This window comes from Cnephaeus nilssonii (assembly GCF_951640355.1).
Source record: "Cnephaeus nilssonii genome assembly, chromosome: X".
Classification (NCBI taxonomy): domain Eukaryota; kingdom Metazoa; phylum Chordata; class Mammalia; order Chiroptera; family Vespertilionidae; genus Cnephaeus; species Cnephaeus nilssonii.
Genome location: NC_137071.1, coordinates 113,684,591 through 113,692,968, shown reverse-complemented (window position 1 = coordinate 113,692,968; position 8,378 = coordinate 113,684,591).

Here is an 8,378-nt window from a genome sequence, read left to right as displayed (position 1 = left end):
TATGAAGGGTAGATACATGAAGAGGGCTGGCCTCTGCACCCATGTGTGGTGGCTGAGAAGCCTGAGGGATATTGGCTATAAAAGTCTCCCATGAGAAAGATAAATATCACATGATCTCACTCATTGTGGATTATAATGAACAACCTAAACTGACGAACAAAAACAGATCCAGAGACAGAGAAGCATCTATCAGATGCTCAAACCTCAGAGGGAAGTTGGGGAGGGTGGGGGTTAGGGGGAGAGATCAACCAAATGACTTGTATGCATGCATATAAGCCTAACCAATGGACACAGACACCAGGGGGCTGAGGGCATGAGCAGCGGGGTGACAATGGGGCAATAAGGACACATATGTAATACCTTAATCAATAAAGAAAGGAAAAAAAACTCCCCCATGAGGAGTGTGGGGTTTCAACCCAATGCCAGGACCCCCAAACCAAAGCACCAGTGCTGGGAATTGAAGTTTGCATAGCATCCAACAGTGAAAATCAGTGGAGTCTCTGTCTGCCAGGAAGAGGAGGGAGCCTGCTAGAATCCCAGGTGCTCTCCTAAAGGGCCAACGCACACTGGAGCTTGCTCTCAGGCACTCTCATTTCATTTCAACTAAATTGTGGCCCACTAAATTGATTAGGTGACCTACAAACAAGTTATGTCTAGCAGTCTGAAAAACACACTTTCAGTGAGGGAGGAAGGGCTTGATCTCTTTGAATTTTCTTCCACAGGTTTTAAAAATAATAAATAAATAAATAAATAAATAAATAAATAAATAAATAAATATCAATAAATAAATATCAATAAATAAATAAATATATAGTTCCTAGCTTCACAGAATGTACAGTCTACTCCCAACAAAAGCTCTATTCTCAGGAACTAGTGAGGCCTGTGTAAACTCAAACTACATTCGAAAGTCTGCGGGTAAGTCTGATTTTTGCATGTATGAGATTTCAGAGCAGGCATCCAGACACAATCAATTGCAGATGCAAGTCCAAGTTACATTATATAAGTTAAAAATTATTTTATCTCATGATACAAATATAAACATAATGCTTACTTTTCCATTATTTCTCCTTTCAAACATTAATTGCATTCATCTTTATGAATTGGGCATACACATATACTTATTCAGAGTGTCATCATTTAGCTGTGTACTCTCCTGACCTTGATTCTTTTTCTCCAGATATCTGAAAGATTTTGGATGAAAGATCGCTATGGAATGGATCTCTATGACTTCACTAATGACATGAGAACATAGCTGGGTTTTCTATCAAGATGTGGGAATAGGCTTTCATAATAATATGAGTAAGGAAACTATAGACTGGAGCCAACACTCTAAGATAGCTCTCAGTTCTATTTCCCAAGGCCTGGCCTCAAATACATTCTCAGGTTGTGATTTAAAGTAGTAGTTGTCAATGTTTTTTTTCACTGTGTCTCACAAGATAGGTAAAGATTTCATACTCAACACATTTACATAGATTCCGATTTCAGTTACGGACAATGAAACACATAAAATAGTCATGTACTATTCCCAGCATGTTTTATTTCTTTCTTTTCTCCTTGAGAAAGGATAAGAATATATACACTGAAAGGGATAGCAGAACTGTAAGACTGAATAAGCCATTAAGGTAAAACATTTGTAGACTTTGCTCAGTAACAAATTACTTGTAACACACAACTACATCATGATATAGAAACTGGGAAATTATGTGTCCTATGCCCTCTGGCTCTTATAAGGAATGACATGCTAAAACCTGGCCTTCATTAACACTTTACCTGAGAAATTCGCACAACTCATGAGAATAAGTTATAGAATTGAAACAGAGCCAGTTATTAAAGAGACTAGAGGCCTGGTGCACGAAATTCGTGAACTGGGGAGGGTGTCCCTCAGCCCAGCCTGCACCCTCTCCAATATGGGAACCCTCAGGGGATGTCCAACTGCAGGTTTAGGCCCTATCCCTGTGGAATCGGGCCTAAACCTGCAGTTGGACATCCCTCTCACAATCTGGGACCGCTGGCTCCTAACCACTCACCTACCTGCCTGATTGCCCCCTAACTGCTCCCTTGCTGGCCTGATTGACACCTTACTGCTCCTCTGCGGGCCTGATTGCCCCCAAATACCCTCCCCTGCTGGCCTGATCACCCCCAAGGCTTTTATTAGTATAGATATAACCCTGCACAGAAAATTTTACTAACCCTGCTGTACAATAAGGGCTTGACGATTGAATCATTAGGACCAGACACCAAGATTTCTTTTCTTTGAATAGTGGAGGGAATAATTATCTTGTCTTTAAGTTGCCCATAAATTAAAATGAGATAATGACTTAGAAAAGTATAAAAGTATAAAAGCACCATATAAAGACAACTGTCTTTTTAATGAAGTGGTAAAAGGAAATACACTATTTTTATTCTCCCCTTCCTTCCTTTACAGCTTTTATTTAAACTTTGAAATTTATAAAAATTTCACTCCAATTTTCATTTCTTTACATTCAATATTATTTTGTATTGGTTTCAGGCTTTATATTAGTTACAGAATAGTGGTTAGACAATCATATACTTTACAAAGTGTTCCCTGATATTTCTAGTACCCACCTGGCATCATACCATCATTACAACACTATTGACTATATTCCCTATTTAAGTGACAATGGGTTTACAGGTTCCTTTCAGTGTTTCTTTTGTGTTGCTTGTCCTTCCTTTTCTTTCTCACTTCTTCCCTCATTTTTTTTATATAGAATCTCAATTGGCCATCAAAGCTCAGTGAAGTCACTGGGACACGCTTCATCCATTTTACAGACAAGGAAACTGAGGCCAATTCCGGTTGGCTGTGGAACTTGACTCAGCACACAGGAAGCCCTCAGAGCCATGCTCTTTGCACTTCCTAAGAGGCAGCTGCCCGGAAAACAGAACAAACCTTCCAGTCAGGCTTCCGAGCCTCTTTCTCGAGCACCTCTTCATTGCGGATGCTCCACATTCTTCCCTCTCCCCATTCCCTGCCCCCCATTCTTTACTGCCCCCGATTTTCCGGAGCAGGTGGAAGGCTTCGCACTCACTGCCTAGGCATGTTCTGCCATGGGGCAGGGCACCCCGGGCTTGCTTTTGGGTCAAGGCGGGAGCAGGAGTCGCCGCCTCTGAAGTGTGAAGGCCACCTGAGCAAGGCCCATTAGCACTGGGAGCTTCTCTGAATCACATCAGTCATTCCAGTACCCTGCAGTGCAGTACCCCTCCACTGAGGTGGCACCACCCCTAAACCCCGGCCTCAGGAGTGAGGGTCCTTGCCCTTCTGCCCAGGAGTCCTTCCATGCCCCTTGATCCCTGGCTGGGCCCACCCACATCTTGGGGGCCACTGCAGAACCTCTGTCTCTCTGCAGATGAGGCAGATCCCTGCCCTAGGTCTCCGCGAAGCTATGAATCTGTGGCCAGAGGTCCATGTCTGTGTCTCAGCAACCACATGCCTGCAATGTTCCCAGGGGCCCTGGAAGTGGCTAGGCGGGTCCAGCCTCGTCTCCCCGGGGCCGCGATCATCCCAGGGACCCCGGGAACTGGTAGGTAGTCCGGCCTCGCGTCCCCGGGACGGCGCTGTTCCCAGGGACCCCCGGGAGTGGCTAGGCGGGTCGGCCTCGCCTCCCCGGGGCCACGATCTTCCCAGGGACCCTGGGGAGCAGCTAGGCAGGCCGCTGCCCCTCCTGGGGCCTGCGATGGACCCAGACCCCTCCTGTGCCATCTGGCGCTGCCCACCCCACCCCCTCCCCTGCCGGTGGACTGGTACCTTGTGGGCAGTGTCTGGCACTGCTTTCAGGGCCTCCTCCCCTCCGCCTCCGATGGACCCGTACCCCCGAAGGAGGCCATGGTGCTGCCCGCCCTGCCTTCATATGCAAATTAACCACCATCTTTGGTGGGTTAATTTACATACTCCCAAACTCTGATTGGCTGTGGGCATAGCGAAAGTATGGTCAATTTACATATTTGTCTATTATTAGGTAAGATATTAACATGTCTATCAAGAAAGAAATAATTTTTGAATCTCCAGTTAACACTTTTCAATAAATATGTAGAAAATAAAGTTCCATTTGTATGACAAATCGGCTGTGGTTTTAAAGGTTTCCCTTGCACAATGTGTCATCTAAACTTCCATTGTTATTTCTACAATGCAATTAGATTATTTGCTTTTTTGATATATAATACATATTCACAAAAGTGCCTAAGTCATACATGTACAGTTCAATTAATAATCACGGATAGATCCTCCCTTCCCCCAACTGGTGGGCAGAGTATGAGGTAACCTGCAGCCCGGAAATACCTGAGTGCCTAACCATGTACCTTATATGGACTATACATTAAACTACCAATCAGCACCTGACAAATACCCTAAGCCCTTGTTCCTAAGTACCTGAGTGCCTAACTATGTACCTTATATGGACCATACATTAAGCCACCAATCAGTGTGCCGAGAACACTAAGCCCCCATTCCTTTCCATCCCTCCCCTCAAAATGAGTGCTCACCTCTGCATGGGTTGCTGTTCTCCCCTTGCGAGACAGCCCGGCGGGTTTTTCCCCCAATAAAGCCTGTAATCCTGGTTTTTGGCTCCCGACTGATCTTTCAATCACAATGTGAGTCTTTGCATGTAACTATTATTCAGATTAAGAAAAAGAACATTATCAGTCTCAATCCCCCTATACTCTCTCTCAATCATTAACCCTCTCTCCTATAAAATTTTAAAATATTACTTCATTTCTTTGAATAAGATCTGAATTTAATTAATGGAAACATGATTTCAAAAAAAAGTTTTGTATTGCATTTTATAAACCACCAATCAAATTTGAAAAATCATTTATTACTGAATTTAGAGACCCTAAAGATACCCATTCTGTGGTTGTTTCTTAGAGAAGGAAGGTGAAATGAGGAATTCTTTCTATACCAACAAAATTGTTGTGGACACCAAGTTCCCAGACTTCTATCCCTGTTAGGGACAAAGCTTTGCCTATCCCTGTTAGTGACAAAGTGCCAAACAGGTTTATATACCCACTTGAAGTTATTTTCTAGTTTGGGAGATATTCGAGGAAAAAAATACATAGATAACTATTAAATTCCCTTATAATATGTTTTATTTATGAAACAGCACTAAATTGGTGAGGTAAGGATAGTTCAGAGGAATGATGCTAGTGAATCCAACACCTCAAATATTAACAGTCAGTATTTTCTCTGATCCCCTAGAGCCCATTGTCCTCTGTAGTCAGGGAAAGTGCGTGACCAGAAAAAAGTTTAAGGGATTAAGGGGGGGGGGGGCGGAAGTTCAGATAAATCAATCACAACACACAATTGACATTGCAGCTAAACTGACAAGCCTGCCAGAAAAATTTTTCATACACAGTGCTGTACCACTGGTCATTGTTTTGTTCTCAGTATTTCGGTCTTGTTCTCAGTACAGCCTTGACTGGTGGCATTTGAGGAAAATGCCAACTCCTTTCTTTCCTCCTTCTCTGACATGTATACTGTATACTCACCAGACACTCACTGAATTATGTGGCCCCTCTTGGAAATGTTGAAGCCCTGAGAGTGCCATTAACCATGATCTACAGAGGCTCTTGTCAGAATTAGACAAAAAGTAAAATTATAGTGTTGTGCTGGTGCCATTTTAGTTAAAAGTCTGTCATCTTTGTCATTATAAACATCTATTTCCTGCACTTTATAACTCAACTGAGGGAATTTGCCTTACAGTCAATAGAGTAGCTGAGAAAGTGTCAATCTTTCAAGATTAAAAAAAAAAACACTGATAGATATGAAATAAAATCTATTTTACTATTATGCTATAGTAAAAGATTGTGTGTGTGTGTGTGTGTGTGTGTGTGTGTGTGTAGGGAGGAATGTGATTTTATCTAATAGGACTTGCTTTGAAGGAGAAGGAAATAATGGGTGTCTAAAAAAACACACCCAAAAATAAATTTAGGAAGCCCAGGAGAAAATGTAGAGAAAAAATATGACCTAAGTTTGAGTTATAGCTTTATAACCATCATCACATTTCTTTGCTTGCCTTTTACCCAGCTCCTTATTTTTGGTCCCAGTTTATCTAATTATGATTACTAGATTTTTCTAGACTTCCTATTATTATTTAGATTAGTAAAAGAGAAAAATGGATTCTAATTTGACTACATTCTGAATGGTAGTGAATTTCCTGCAAGGTCTATAAAATAGTTTGTTACCTCTTTGTTTACTAGTATGTAGTCATTATCTTTTTATTTGTGACTAGTGCCCTGGTGCATGGATTCATGAACATTGAAAGGAAATTAATTAGAAGGTGGCTGTCAGGGCAGGAGTGGGTGAGGTGGGCTGGACACGCCCTGGAGTCAACCTCCTGAGGTCCCTACCCAGCCAGCCGCACCTGGGGCGGCGCTGTAGCTCCAAGGGCATCTGTGGAGTGAGCAGGGTCCCTCCAGTAGGTGGGGTCCCTCGGCCTGGCCTGTGGGGATCGGGACAAAACTGGCTCTCTGACATCTCCCGAGAGGTCCCTGATTGTGAGAGGGTGATTCTCAGGTGATACACCCTGGAATCGGGCTCCCTCCTTTCTGGTTCCGGGGTGTGTCACCCAAGAACCGCAGCTGCCAAGTCACCCTAGCTCCTGCATTGAGCATCTTCCCCCTGGTGGTCATTGCACATCATAGCTACTGGTCAGATGGTCACTTAGCCTTTTACATATATATAGATTTTCTTTGAATAGACTCTATGGGTTGCAAACCTGTCATCTGCTAATCATGACCTACATGAGTTCTTAAAGATTTTTACAGTAGGTTGGCTGCTTATTAAATAAGGTTTCCACTGCAGAGTCTCTCAGAAATCGAGAATGATGCTTATTAATTATGAAGGCCTACTAGGTGCAAGCTGCTTGCTAGACATTTTATATTTTCATCATTAAAATAACCCTTCAAGCTTGGTATTTTTAATTCTTTTTTTTTTTTTGTAAAAAGAACCAATGCTTACAGAAATTAAGGATTACATTGCTGGCAAGTATGTGAATGGGGACTGGAATCAGATTCACTGTGGCTCCTATACCTGTGATATTTTCCTTCATGATAATTTGGAACCTAAATTATATTCCCTTGAGAGGGAAGGAATCCAATGTTTGTTGAATACCTAATCTGTGCCAAGCAACTTTAAAGTTTAATAATATATTTAATACTTATGGAAGAGTTGCAAATTAGATAGTATTATTTGCAATTCAGAGAAAAACTAAGGCTCAGGATGATTAATTGGGGTAATTAAATAATTTGCCTGAGGCATTTAATTGTAGAGTTAGGCTTGGGTAGGTCTAACTGCAAAACCAATATTTTTTTTCACTATAACACTGAACTTTTATTTCTTAAATGTAATGCTTTAATCACAATAGAAAACTAATTATAAGATTAATTTGGTCATGTATACACCTTTTTGTTTACTTTATGAATATTTATAAATATATATTCTATATATCAAGCACTAGAATGATCATTGGTTGCTTATTTACAGTTCTTTTTTTGTGTTCTCTTATGTTTTGCCCTTTCCACTTTCAGCTTCTCTTTAAACTATGCATAAACCACTATTTCACAACAAGCAATTCATGGGTCACTTATTTTTAAAAAGGATTTGTGAAACAAAGGGTTCTATAGCTAAATAAGTTTGAGAAATTCTACATGGTATACCACATGCTTACAGATTCACAATGAACATTAGTATATTGAAAGTTTTGAGTAATCTTACAGGAATGAAATCTGTTTAAAACAGAGGATAACCCTGCAGCACTAATTTTTGTTTTTGCATGTAATGCCTATTAGCACCCCATGAAATCAGTGATCCAGGCTGCATGCTTTAAGAAATGCTGGCCTAGCTCATTAAATGGTACTGCTTATCCCAGAACTGTACTGTTTGCAGAACCCTTTGCAGTAATATGTAAGTCATTTTTAATAACATAATAATTCAGATATTTGTAATGTCATCACTTCATAATGCCAATCAAGTTAATGAAAGAGAAACCAAATATGGAATTTGATTAATTCTACAAATCTTGAGCTTTGTGCAACAATTATTTTTCTTAAAAGGACACAGGGTTATTCTGAAGAGGACACATTTTAACAATTATATATATACTAGAGGCCTGGTTCATAGATTTGTGCACCGGTGGGGTTCCTTGGCCTGGCCTGCGGGGATCAGGCCTAAACTGGCAGTCCAACATCCCCCGAGGGATGTAGTAGTGTGGGGAGGAGCCTGAGCCTGGGCTGCTCCTGTTCATCCTACTCCTGTTCATCCTGGCCTCACTGTGCCTGCCACCGCCGCTTGGTAGGCTTGCTGCCGCTCCACTGCGGGCGCTGCCACAGCTGCGCTCACCAGCCATAAGCCCAGCATCTGGCGCTTG